A 14,748-nucleotide genomic window follows, 5' to 3' on the forward strand; every position below is an offset into this window, starting at 1 on the left:
CCCTCTCCTCCGCTCTCCTCTCCTGCTCCACCTCCTCGCCTCCCCCATGTGTTATTTGCGTTGTGGTTCAGCTCAGTGAGCGCGGCGCCATAAACAACGTGAGAGGAATGGGATAGAGAAGAGGTCAGGACCAGTCGTCTCCGCCACAGAGAAAGATCGGCAATCAGCCCGTCAGAAAAAGAAGAGGGGATCCTATCTTCTACTCGCTGACTAACTTTTAGTTAGGGATATTTTCCCTCACCTTCATTTTATTGATTCAAAAACTTTTGGTTTAGTTTGACTTTTCATATCGTGAAATACATTCTGAAACATATTACCACATTTTTATAGTATAGTATTTTGCTCTGGTATGTGTGTTCATACCGACTGGCCTCACGATTCCTGAGGCATCTCAATGTATTACATCCTCAATGTTTTATATCACTGCACACACCTACTTTTTCACAAGCGATCAGGTAAATCTGATCTTGCTCATTATTCAGATAAGTCTGGAATATAAAAATCTGCATGTTTTCAATACCTGTATTTGTGTGACCCACCACAGTACATAAATCATGCTAAAACAAAACATGAATCCTTCTGCAGTGCATTAGAAGTGTGCTGTAATCTACAAAAAAGAAGGTTTTAACATAGCAGCTCTGTGGCAGGGCACTGCATTCCTCAGGCATTTCACACTGCATGAATTAGCTTAGCAGCTAACAGACTTTGGTTTCAATCAGCTCGCTACAGAACACCACCACAGTTGGATTTCAGCCCGCGTGCACGTTTTTTTTTGATGAAACAGAGCAGCTACCGTCAGTAGCGAGAGCTCACGTTCGCATCGCAATGCATCTTAGAGTCAAGAAGTTTCCACACCTCTAATGAGCACCGCATGAAAAACTCATCCATTTCAATACGGGGCTGCACATCTCAAATGCAGGGTTGCCCAGCAAAAAAATGTTGGAAAAAATGTTGGAATAGGCTCAACTTTTCCCATAATGCAATATGATGCCATCTGGCTTCATTGGCCAATCAGATATGTATCAGTGCACATCGCTGGTAGACTTCACTTTTTGTAACATGAATGGTGTATTAACTTGTCCATTAGTTACAATAGAAATGTCAAATGAAGTATGGGCTATTCTTTCTTTGTTGTTGTTGTTGTAGATATTTCTTGGGAGACCCTTTACAGCAGTGGTTAGATTATTGACATAAACTGTAGAGCTAGTGAACAGGTTTACAAGTTAGATGCCACCACAGCTTGTTTACTTGAACCTACAACTAAAATCATTATATAGCGACTGCAGGGATTCGTATGTGTATACTCGTGTGCCCTCACATACACACTGTACCCGCGGGCCTTTTGCCATTCTGTTGCTAGGGCAACAGCTTTGGTCCAAGTTAACTTCCTGGCAGCTTCTGCATCAACGAACAATACAACGGGAAAATACAAATGTTTAGAATGTTTATGCTGTCAAGTCTGAAAAGGTCCTCGTGCTTTGTATGAAATTATTTCACTTTACTTAAGTTCGTAAATGTTAAATGTAGATGGCTGCCTTTCCACAGCAGACGTCGTTTTGCTTGTCGGGTCGATAAAAAACGGCTATAAAAAGATGAAATTGAATGTGAGAGAGATGATGGGAAGGCGGACCGCTGATGATATGTGAGATGGAATAGTGAGCGTGGGAGTGTTGAAAAGCAGAAAAACAGTGATGACGCTCTCTGTACTTACAGGTCAGGTGTTAGGGAAATGCGTATCTTAGTGTGCGCCTAAACATGAGCCAATACACGAATGGCGCCCACGCGCGAACATGAACACACACGCTTTCTCCCCACTATACATCCATCTATACGTTTGCCCCCTCAGTGAACGAGTGCGTTTGAAGTACCACGTCACAGAAAAAAAAAAAAAAAAACGACACACCAAGACCATGTAATACACCTCTCCCACACACTCGATCACTAAGGGCGCACAAAGACTGATCGTACCCCCGCACGCACACCCCCCCCCGGATCCGTCTGCCCGAGGTGTGTTGGGCTCCTGCAGCAGCAGCAGTGGCCGCGCAACAGATCTATCAATCCTCTTCCTAACATCACAGCATGTGTGCCTGCCTGCCTGTCTGCCTTTTCTGGCTGCTCTCCTCCACCACCGCACCACGCAGGCCTTTCAATAAGCCTCTATATCTTCCCAGCGCTGACTCACTCCCTCGCTCCCTGCCTTACTCTATGACACGCACACACACATACAGGCTTCCAGGCACACACACACACACATACATTTGTACTTTTGCAAGGGTACACAACAGTCGCATACACACTGTGCATGCCGATAAATGCGCACACATGCTTGCACACATGCTTTGGATGTAGCCCAGCTCAGAGAGAAATGCTAACAGGAAGTTGTGAAAGGGCCTTAGGGCTGTCGAGCACTGGGTAAGAGGAGGCATTCAGCTCTTCATCTCTCTCTGTTTTGCTCTCATTGCTCCTCCGCACTCTCACACCGCTCCTCCTTCTCCTATTTTGTCTCTACTTTTCTCCCTCGATCTCATACACTGTCTGTCTATATTATCCTTCCCTGCGCTTTCACGGTTACTGTAGAAATGCAGCAGAGATTTGTGGGGGGGGGGGGGGGGGGGTGTTTGCATCACAGACAGAGGGAAAGAGAGATGGATTGCGGGGGAACCCAAAACCGCTCGTTTACCATCCGTGCCCACGAGGGTCTCTTAAAAGGCAGCGGCTGCGTTTGAAATAAAGCAGGGCCGACCGAATGGAGACCTTTTAGTTTTTTCCTGCTAGAGCCCAGAGGCAGAGGAAATGACCTCAGCCCTCTGAAAGACCTCCGTTTTCCCCCTCCGCCGCCGGGAGATAAGGCTGCGTCGAGATTCACCGGCCTGACTGGCGCTCTGCCGCGACCGACTACCGCACTGATCGGTGGGAGATAGATGAGATGAGAAGATAGTCTCTGGTTGCCGTGTGTTCGGCAGTTTGCTGTTGTTTCTTTTCTTCGCCCTGTGACTCGCCATCCATTTTTGTATGAGGATGTTTAAAAAACTCACAAGGGAATTACATAAACTCGCATCTTGAAAGAATCACTGTCGCCTTTACTCTATTATGTGGGTGACTTGATGTGAAACAGGCCAACTTCCTATTTGGTCTCAGCGAAGTCCAATCACGTTTGAAGTGTCCAAACAATCGGTTGCACACATTAAAGTGAAATATATCTTTGGTTTAATAACCGTCTGTAAAAAAAAAAAAAAATGTAGTTGTAATGAATTTACAGCAGAGCGTCTTTGCATACTGTTCCTGAAAACTCCTTGCCATTTGAATACTGAATCACTGTTTGCCGAGCTGGACTGGGTGCAATTTAACAGCCTGTCAGAAGCTTGACCATTACAATGCGAAGCATCCAATGCCCTTACCAGAGCATCAGCCTAATGGAGAAATATCGGCAATGTTACATTCTATAAAAACAGATTTATTGCTGCATCAGTGCCTGAGTGGAGTATCGCATGACTCCGAGCATAAGGGCTATTGATGAATGAGGTGACGCTCTCCAAAAAGACCTGTTTTTCATTGTCACGTCCATGTGTATCTGTGTATTTGGGTTGGGGTGGGAAGGAGGGGGGGGGGGGGGGGGGGGGGAGTGGAGGGGGGAGGCAGAAAAGGCAGAGAGTGCTTTTTGCATCCGTTATTGGTTTCTCATTAGAGGGCTGAGATATAAACATTTGTCTATGTTGTACACGGTGCCGGCGCAATTAAGGATTCTCTTTGCCGCCCCCTCTGCCCTTTGAAAGTGAATTATGTGCAGATGAGAATCTCGACTGAAATGTGGCCAACAGCGGACCTTTTCCAAATGCCTCAGCTCCCTGAAAGCCCGTTCCAGAAAGAGGCGAGAGTCGGCCGGAGGAGCGCGGGAGAGGGAGCGCGTGCCGTTTTCCTGCTTTGCATTGCGTATTAATGACTCTAATTAGCAATAGCTGAGGGATAATCACATTGATTTGGACAGATTCAGCATGCGGAGCCTCACTGCATAACACCCGCAGCCTTTGTTAGCATCAGATGCACAAAAAAAAAAATCCCTTTTCTCTCTCCCCCCCTTGCCTCCCCTACACCCTTCCCCCTCGGTCTCCATTCCAGTAAGTTCCAAGTTGGCCGTCCACCAAGTAGGCATCTGATTGGCCAAGTTTGTCGTAAATAGAAGCAGCCCGGGCCATAGGCGCTGCATTCCTTGAGCTCTGACCTTTTGCCCCCTCCCCCCCCATACACACACACACACACCCCCCCTCCACTTCCTGTGCTGTTCTTGGATGCAGCACGGTCGTCGGCCGTACATGTGTGCGTATTTTGAGTGACTGCGTGTGTGCGGCGGAGGTCGCGGTGAGGTGAAACCCAGGGGCCGCAGAGTCACAGATCAAAATAGACCAAGGTTTCCCGAAAACATTTTTTGCACACAGATTCGTTGCAGATTGGAGAAATTTGTTTCGTTTCTGAAGCGTTGTTGATCAAAACAGAGACCGAAAAATTCCATAACGAACTTTGACAAAGTACAGGCAGACCCTTGGGGATTATCTGGTGCAGATGTTTGTCACCACCGAGGTCTCGTCTTCTCTCGTCATTGGCTCCCTTCTTTGTCCTGTTTGTTGACAAAATGCCTCAGAGGGCACTGGTGGAAGGTGAGGGGGGCGTACCTCAAGTCATCTCTTATCCTGGACCTAACCCGTGGATGGCGAGGGGGAAACCGCAGTGAGGGATTCGGCCGTCCACTGACCTGCCAAGGCCCCGGCCCCCGTGCACATCTCCTGACTAATGATCCAACCCTTGATTGGTTAAGGAAGGCATTAATCATAACTGCAATGAAGAGGAAGGCCAGCTGGGGGCGGCCAGGCCGTTCCTCATGAATGACTAACAGATGCACAGGAAAAGGAAAGCGCCGCATAGAGGGAATGGGACGCTATGTCTAGATTTTTAATGTCCGTCTCTACCTGGAGATTCTGCCCGTGCTACGAGGGCGCCGGATTTCATCGATCCGGCTTTTGTTCAAATATTTACCCGGTCCTCTCGTCTCGCTGGTGGCGCGTTCAGGTACCTGACGTGATAGCGTTGCTCATTACAACATGCCGCTCAAAAGGGGGGGGGGGGGGGGGGTAATGTGGTGGGGCACGAGACGGCACGCAGCACGAATACTAACGGTACAAATTCCCCGGAATAGTCGGAATGATGGGAGTGCGACTATTTTAAGACGCTCTGTAGGTGGAGTGAGAGAGAAGTGTGGAAGAAAAGGACCGCACCTGCTCTTTGTGTCAAAAAGTGCTTATACTGCTTGTGGCATTTTCACATCAATGGGCACCAGAATGAGCTGCTATTCAGGGTTGTTTGACATTCTAACCTGAGTGTGTGTGTAGGGTGTGTGTGTGTGTGTGTGTGTGTGTGTGTGTGTGTGTGTGTATGTGTATGTATGTGTATGTGTAGGGGGTGTGTGTGTGTGTGTGTGTGTGTGTGTGTGTGTGTGTGTGTATGTGCGCACAACTGTGGCTGAAGTTGTGTTTCTATGAATATATTGTATGTTAACATGCGTAGTTGTGTATGCAGGCATTTACAAGTTTGTGTCACATGTGTGTGAATATACATGCTGGTTTGCGTACGTGTGTGTGTGTGTGTGTGTGTGTGTGTGTGTGTGTGTGTGTGTTTGTTCTTTGGTGGTTCTGTATAGCCACTCAGTGTTTTTTTCGCCCCGGGTCTCGTTTTAACAACCTCTTGACAAGTAATTAACACCCTTTTGGTCTCAAACCTCTCATGAGTGCTCTTCACATGTTGCACCAAACACGTCGGTGTTTGCCATTAAGCCAGCGTGCTGATGGACCCGAGCAGCGATGTTATCAACAGATCTTGAATGAAGACCATATCTGCACAGTTTAGGAGACATCTTTTTTCTGCTACTTTAAATCAGTGCATGTCAGCAATGAGGAGACATTCTCCCAACGTGTGAACGCTGTATATTTTGAATGCCTCTTCAGGTCGGTGAAGATAATCGCGTATTCCTAGAAGCTAGGTCTTCTGACACCATTTGTCTTGATGCCATGTTTTAGCACTACAGCGTGGATTTTAACATAATTGTAGACCTCATATAACACACACATATTTTAAATGGCGCCTCGACTGTCATGCTGGATTTATAGCTGAGAATGTAGTAGAAGCCATATGGTGCTGTGCTACAGCCGAGTGTGAACGGATAGGAATTAATTAAGGAACAAAGGAAGGAGGGTAAAAAAAGAAAGAAAAATGATGATGAGAAAAATGAAGAAGAAAGGAAGGCTGAGACGGAAAAGAGATCATTATTGTGAACCCAGATGTTAAAATACTTTATTAATATTCAACCTTTTGAAAATGTTAATCTAACATATTATTTCACATTTCATCCCTGCTTCAGTGTTACCAGAATTCATGGTGACACTTACTGAAGGCTGATTTGCCAGCAACATTACTACAGTTTCAACGTCTTTATCTAAAGAGCGTGTCATGAAACAAAGTCAAAAAAGTTATTTTAAACTCAACACTTCCTGTTTCCATTTTCTAAATGAAAGCCCTCTAACGTCTGTCTGTTGACAGAATCCCTTCACTTGCTGACACAAGGCTTTTATTTTGAAAGGTTTGGAAAGTACATTGACTTGTGCAGCTCTATTAATTAATACAGTACCGCCTTTTAATTGTGGATTGTCATTATTTTTTTTACAGATGAGCACACGCTTCTCAACCGTTTTATGTCTAAAATAAACACACATGACATTTATTATGAAATCAAATGAGAAATTGTGGCCCGGGCGTCAGGGTCACATGAATGTCAGTTTCATCCCTTACGTGCATCCAATCTCTCCCACGTCTGCAGGGGCATTGCTGTTGCACCGAACTCATCTGAAACATTTGCACAGATATTGGATGAGGAATTACTTCTTTTTTTTTTCTACCTCCTGTTCAGTTTGTCTTCGGCACAATGAGCTGCCAGTGGCCCCTTTGGCCGTGAGCCCTGGCTCTTTGCCCTCTGCAGATCCCGACTGCAGCTCTCTGGCAAGGACACTCCTACACCTGCAGAGAAGATGACAAGAAATACAATATAGCCAATGGGTCGGCTGCTTCAGCCCAAGACGAATGCTTTAGCTATAAATCCATGCTGCAGGGTTGATAAGTTAATTGCCTGTACCGCTATCTCCTCGCCTGTGTCTAATATGGAAGAGCCCTCTGTGAGAGTCATTTCACTACAGATAGTGTTGTCTCCAAGCGCGAGGCAGCCAGGATGGCGACTCTGGACCAGTAAACGAGGGATCTTAATTTTGAGTTGATCCTCGAGCTGCAGTCCAGTGGTTTCATGTGTTTGTGCTTGCATGTTGTTGCTGATCTCCCTGATGTGTCTTTAGGTTCATGTGTGGACCAACGCTGTGTGGATTGGAGCGGTTGCAGATTTTGTAGGATGCTGCATGTACTGTAGAGGAGGTTGTGGTATTATTGGTATTATTTAGGGCTGCACAATTGATCGTAACAATGCCTAGTGCAATTTTTAAATCGCTGGAGGTTGTTTGTTAAAGATAAGATAATCCTTTATTAGTCCCACAGCGGGGACATTTGCAGGATTTCAGCAGCAAAGTGGACAGAGCAACAAGAGACATCAGCAGAAAACCAAACAAGTACAAAAAATTGTCAAACAGAAAGGTATAATAAATAAGTAAATCACAGCAAAAGCTAAAAATACAATATAATCAGATTGAGTGGTTGGATATTAATACACATATGAGGGGTTTGTATTGCACATACGTACATTGCATTTATATTGATATTGCACATGAATGAATGAATGAGTAAATTAATGGCAAAACGTGTATCAAATTACCATTTTAAATGACATATTGTGTGGCTGTAGAGATGTCCTGGCCTACACATCATATTCTGCAGATGTGAAAAACATCTTTGTTTGATACACATCCCTGCATTAATCACAACCTAATCATTTAAATGTGTTTATCAATGAAAATGAGAATAATAATCAAGCGATATCCGTCAAAATATTTACAATTGGATATCTTTTCAAAATCGTTCAGTCCTAGTATTGTTAAGCGTTGCCTTATCTGTGGTGTTAATGCTGTGACTGCTGTGGTGTGGTAAGTCGCGTGCCTAAATCTAACATTTTAATACCCAAAGTAAAAAACGAAGTGTGTGTGTGTGTGTGTGTGTGTGTGTGTGTGTGTGTGTGTGTGTGTGTGTGTGTGTGTGTGTGTGTTTTGCAGATGTTTCTCATTGGGAGAACCTTCAACTGAAAGATAGATTTATGGTCTTGCCCTGTTTACTCACTTACCCTCACATACACACAGGCACAAACACACACACACACACACACACACACACACACACCCACCAGCGCAGGGTTTAGTGGAGGGTAGCCACAAAATGTATCATCAGTCACCACTGGTGGTGCAGGATGAATGGAGAAGGACAGAGGAATGCAGTCCCAGCGAGGATGCTCTCCTCTGGGTTTGGAGTGTGACCACGGCGGTCTGGACTTGGCCACAGTTAGTCATGGATGCCATCTCGCTATTTAACCCCCCCCCCCCCCCCCCCCCGTCAGTGTTTGCACAGCTCACCGCGGCCTCACACAAGCACCCCCCGCCCCTCCTGCAGGGCAGAGAGGCTGGGCAAACCCCCAAACTGACCAGAGACATCTATAAATGTGCAAGCAGTGACGTATTTTTACAGCTTCTCTTCATCCATGTTTGGAGGTTTCTTTTTTAATTGTTTCTGTGAGGTCAAAACTTTCTTTCCCTTAATGACCACAAAGTCCAATTATTTTATTTTACATAAAAAAAATATTTTTATTATTAGTCCACCTTTTATTATATGACTAATCACGTAATCAATTAGTCTAAATTAGTCCAGAAAAAATTAGAAAATGTCTCTCTTAATGTATTGACAGTCATCAATTAATTGATCATCATCATCAAGTAATTATTTTCATTCATCACGGAGCATTTTGTGCTTTACCCTGATCATTGTAAACTGAATATATTTGGGTTTTGGAATGTTGTTCAGACAAAAAAAAAATCAAATATAAATATAAAGTCCATTTCAATCACCTTGGGCTCTTGAAATTAGTTTTTCACTCTTTTCTGACGGTTTATTAACTAAATTATTAAAATGATCAACAAATGAATGGTTAGCTGCAGCCCTAAACTTCTCACTTGAGAAGTGGGAACCGCTGAATATTTGGCTTTTTTTTCCCTTGATAAATGACTCCACTCTGAAAAATAATTGTCAATTAATTTACAATTCATCAACAAATGTATGAGTTGACTAATCATTTCAGCGCCACATGCTACCGCACACACAGAATTGACTCGCAAAAATACAAAGTCACATGTTGGCAGTCGGAAAGCCGAGCGAGGTTTTAACAATGAACGTACTGTAGGATGGAACGTGATGCGGTGCTACGGCCGCACCATGAATCATAAGAATCATATTACGGGCATTGTTATGCATATTTGTCCATGGTGCGGCGCATCTATCTCCTCCATTAACCGTAATTACTTTTATACATGCAAACTACGAATTAAGATTGGTGTAACCACGATGATTAATCTCCCATGTGCGACAGCAGCTTCAGTCCTCCTCTTGATGACTCACAAGGACGTAAACAATTACACTGTTTGCCCCGTTCGCCATTGTAATGCTCCGTGACTTGCCGTTGATTCATTATTCATACTTAGGGCATTATTATTCCATTGTATGCTGTGCAAAATGGGATCATTAGCGCCGAATATTAGAATGTGAAAAATGGAAAAATATTGGGGGAAATTGGCGGTGGATGTAGTGGCTAGGAAACCCCAAACAATCCCGACTATTAGCAGATAAAAAATGTTAATTTCCCCAGAAGTAATTAGGATTAGCATAATTTGATGGCGCATGAATGATGCGTGGATGATTGATACGTCGATACACGCACTGTAATGAGTCCCTTATCTCCGCTCTCCACTGAAGACTTTTGTGCTGAGCATAGCCCGAGGTGGCATCATCTACACTGTAGTCCTACACCTCCGTTAGGGAGCGCCCTGCCTCTCACACACACACACACACACACACACACACACACACACACACACACACACACACACACACACACACACACACACATCCATGCGAGCGCAGTCAGTGGGCCCGCAGTAGAGTAGAAGCAGTGGTAGCATAGCACCATCCTGTAGTAACTGATTGAAGATGGTCCTTTTATCTTGACAGGCTCCCTGTTAGAGCCAGACCAGGAAATATGATATGGCAGCTCATGTTCTCTTTATTCCTCTCAGAGAGACAGTCTGTGTGTCTGTACATAACTGTGTGTGTTTGTGTGTGTGTGTGTGTGTGTGTGTGTGTGTGTGTGTATGTGGGCTCGAGCCACCGTGTGCGTGTGCACATTAGTGTGCAGCTGCACACCATTATCAGCGACCACGTATGCAGTCAGTCACTTTGAGACGCTTTTAAGTGACAGCTATCGATTGGATGTTTGTGTTGTTGCAGAGGCTTCAAAGCAACACCTTGCCCTCTGCATCCCACTTAAGATGGGAACCCACATTGAATACAGTAGGAGGACAGCATGTACTTGGCTCCAGGAAACACATTCCTCTGTGTGTGTGCGAGTGCGGGTGTTGTTAAAAAACGTGTGAGATGCGATGTCTTCAATCGAGTGTAGCGTTTCTTGACCCCCGCTTCTTCTTCACAACTCAATAGGTTGTTTCTTCTGCTCAATGACTAACCAAACAACATAAATACAGTACCTGCACCTGCAAACACACACACACACACACACACACACACACCCGTAGACACAGTACCTGGTATTCTGTACACACTGGATATATCAAGACACCTTCAGCTAATCCAAAACTTTAAACCAACAGTGACTGGAGTTACAGCCAATCAAAAGACTTCACATTCAATTACAAGAGCCACTATGTCTCAAACCATATATGGATATTTCAATTTTACCTACAATCTTTTGCTTATACATATTAATGATATACAAAAGTATTGAGTATATTTCAAATGTATAGCAAAAATCAAACATGTGCTCTAGCTGATATGATAAAGAACTTTATCTAGAGATCCAATAAGTAGAGGTACATTACAGAAAACCCTTGAAGTAATGATCAATATTCAATCCGTGAGGTGACGTGGATCCAATAGGGTTCCTTCCTTGAAAGTAAAATATCCAAATCACCTCCTCTATGAGGGACTCACACATTTTCAATCCCAGCTAAATTCAACAGAAAGAGCTACTGCTGGATGATTCATGATTTTGCTTCTGCATTCAGCGATATGAGATTTCAGTGAGTTTTTTACTGACTGCAGGGAACGATGCTAAAGTAGCTTGAGCTGGCACTAGAAGAGAAGGTAAATATGAGTGTACCAGGTCAGCTTTTTATCTCTTTTATATAGTAATAATAAGACAGAGATAAGTGTCTTTCCTGGAAACGATGTCCAAATTACTCTGGGTAATCATAGTGATATACAGTTATAACTGTGCTACAATGTCTAGGACTTAAAGTCAAACTGAAATTAATAAATGTTTGCTGAGAGACCGGTCTACTGACGTTTGACGTTTGGTCCAACTGGTAATTACCAAAAAGGATTCATTTAAGTCATGTTTATTCTGCAGTGACAGAGGTGACACAAGCAAGCTGGTGTCCAATATCCTTAGTGAAATGCACACTTATCAGCACAGTGGGTCCTCCCAGATAGTGAATATTAATGGGACATATGTCTTAAGTTGCTAATGGTACATAACCAAAAAGAAAGATGGGGAAAAAAAATCAGACCCAATCCTAAAGCTGAATATATCTGAAGCATACAAATATAACGGGTAAACCTACACTTTGCTCTTTAAACTGTGAGGATGAGCCACTTAACGTCTATGGTCTGATACTGAAGCTGGCTGTCAGAGGAGCTCACACACACACACACACACACAACGATTCTGAATGTCCCATAACCTCCACAGCCATTCTGTCTGATAAAAGCACAAATAGACTCAAGCTGTCTCCATGTCTCTCAATTATTATGTTTTATTTCAACAAAACAAGCCTTTAACAGATTTGCCCCGTGGCTGCGGATCAAACATGCCACATTATACAATCATTATGCGTATATCTGCTACAGTAACCGCACAGGGGAAGAGCAAACTGGAACTATTACTGGAGGCAGCCTTCCTCAGTGCATTCAGCTGACTCCAGGTAGCCCCCCTCCCTCACGCTGCCTTTCTTTTGAACCCGCCCTTTCTCTCGCTCTCTTTCTCCCTGCCTCCCCCTCACCTCTTCATCCATTCAGAGCTGTCTGAATATAGGTCAGCATTCTCTAAAATCCTCATCCTGCTGAAAGTTTGATAAGTGCACTCCAGGTGGTAGTGGGGTGAATATTAAATTTGTAATTGGGGGGTCCCAGGTATATTCAGATTATTAGAGAGAACCAGCCGTCGCCCAGAGGACCGCAGTAACAATCTGTGTGCTTCTCTTGATGTGATTTTAATATGTTCTTAGATCTGCAGAGAATAATTTGTCTGTTTTGGTTAAAGGGTTAGCTCACCCAAATTACTAACAAAAATAACGCACTTACCTCTGGTCGTGTGTAGCCATGCAGGTCGTTTTTTTTTTTTTTACTCGCGTTCAGAACCATATCCATCTCTTGGTTTTCTGCCTCCGTCTCGGTGCAACTGAGGTGAAAGGCGTTATGGTTTTGTGGTGCTCACAGCGTAGAATTGCATTTAAAAGATTCAACAGCAAGATGTCCGTACCACCTCGCTGAAAACAGAGAAACACGGACATGTGACAAATTAAAGGGACAACCCTGAACATAAAATGGGTTCCATCAGTTTCACGAGACCAACAATGATGTGAGTCAAATGCTAAAGCCTTCACAGTCACCAGATCTCACTCTCACTGAAAAACCTCAGCAGTCTGAGAGGACGGTGGCCGGAAAACTTTCCTCTGCTGACTGACAGAAATGTACCGGACGAAAATTGATTTCAAGCCGGCTCCGTGAGGAGTTTACGGAAAGCCAACGGCGTTGTTTCCATGCATCGATTGATAGATTGTATTCAGCGAATGCCTAATGTGGAACAAAGTTCTACGCAAAAACAGTCGGCCTTACTCAAATGCTGTAGATTTAAAGAAAACTCTTCAAAAAACACTATCCACATGGATTGCCCTTGACACGGCACTCCTCACCACCACCATCAGCAAAACAGAGGGAATTTATTTTGGTCTGTATATTTTGGTTCCTCCAGTAGAGTTCAGTCTGTGCCGAGGCACATTTTGTGGTAGCCCAAAATCGAACAAAGACACTCGATGTGATGACGTTAGTTTGTCCCCACATCTGTAATTCCATGGAAACTGTACAACGCTTGGTGGATGAATTATCCACAGAAACAGGGAGACTGCTTTCAGTTTCACCAAAGCCAAATTCAATTCACCTCAGTTGTATTTGGGAGGAGGCAGAAAATCCCCAAAAAACTGGCCAAAGGAAGTCCACTCCATTATCTGCATGGTTAGAGAAGGCAAGGCAGAAAATATGTTTGTGTTTCTTATTTGGTTGAACCGACCCTCCAAATTAAAATGCCTTTTTTAATAAACTGCTCTGATGTGACTCAAATTTAGCTTTCTTGAAATACTGTATTAAAGAAATGCATTAAATGTAATATACTATTAAATTAGCTGCTTTCTAGGTTCATTAATGTAATGAAATAGTTGGACATACCTGGTGTCTCCTGTAAGACAAAGAAAGGGTTTTTGTGTGACTGTCGCCTCCATTTGAATCGTTTAGCTCTCGCTCTTCATATTTCCACAATTAAAGAGCCGCCCCTCCCACCCCCGCTCTAACAGCTGGCCATTAATCAGTCCTCGCACTTGATTTCTCTTCCGCCACAGGTTATAATTTTCACATTGCTCCACACTCCTTCGCCGCCAACCGACAGGAAAATGACCCCAACCCCTCACCACCACACAGACACACACACACACACACACACACACAATGTCTGAAAAAGTGAGATATTTGTGAGAACGCATGGTGAGAAAGTGAGGCGTTAACGTGCATGCGCGTGCTCATACGCAATCGTCTGTGACATGATGGGGTAACCACAGCAGCCAGCCTCCCCCCGCCTCACACCCATTATCCTTTTCTAATTACACTTTCCCTCTGAAACAGTGGATCATAGGGCACCCATTGACTGCTTTTAATCCGCCACCAAATTTTAATTAACACAGACGTGACCCCCCGTCTCCGATACATCCCGGAGAACGTCGGGATCACAATAACTCATAAATCACAGCCGCAGATTTCATTCCCTTCCGCTTTCCTCCGGTGATGGATTTCCAGATGGGGGCCGGTGGCTGTTAATGTCTGAAAAAAACCCCGGGGGGGGGGGGGGACGTTGAGAGAGAGTGTTTTAGAGACCGGAGAGGGACAAAGACGTTAAGTAGGTGGACAGAAAGGCTCCGTTGGAGAAAGATAAGTGTTTATGTGTATGTAAGAGAGACGGCAGCATCTCTGGTGCACGCTGTCGACCTTTGAGAGATTTGCTACCGAGGAGAGGATTACGCAGGATGTGAAATGAGGCTGTGCTAAATACGGCGGGTGTTGAGGAGCACGATGTGGGCCGGCCGACTTCACAGCCTCAGAAAATCAAAAGGCTGAACGAGTATTAAAAAAAAGTATCTGAAGGATGAATCGACGCGCCTCTCTGCG

At 44.3% G+C, this 14,748-nt stretch overlaps 1 protein-coding gene across 4 annotated transcripts in view; it reads left to right on the top strand.

The window, feature by feature from the left end:
- Positions 1 to 14,748, top strand: part of rbms3 (RNA binding motif, single stranded interacting protein) — a 236,651-nt gene that overhangs the window by 103,551 nt on the left and 118,352 nt on the right. The gene's annotated exons all lie outside the window — the stretch shown is intronic.

Source organism: Cebidichthys violaceus, unplaced genomic scaffold, assembly GCF_023349555.1.
Source record: "Cebidichthys violaceus isolate CVI_PGR_0920_01 unplaced genomic scaffold, fCebVio1.0.p SCAF_16, whole genome shotgun sequence".
In the NCBI taxonomy this organism is placed as follows: domain Eukaryota; kingdom Metazoa; phylum Chordata; class Actinopteri; order Perciformes; family Stichaeidae; genus Cebidichthys; species Cebidichthys violaceus.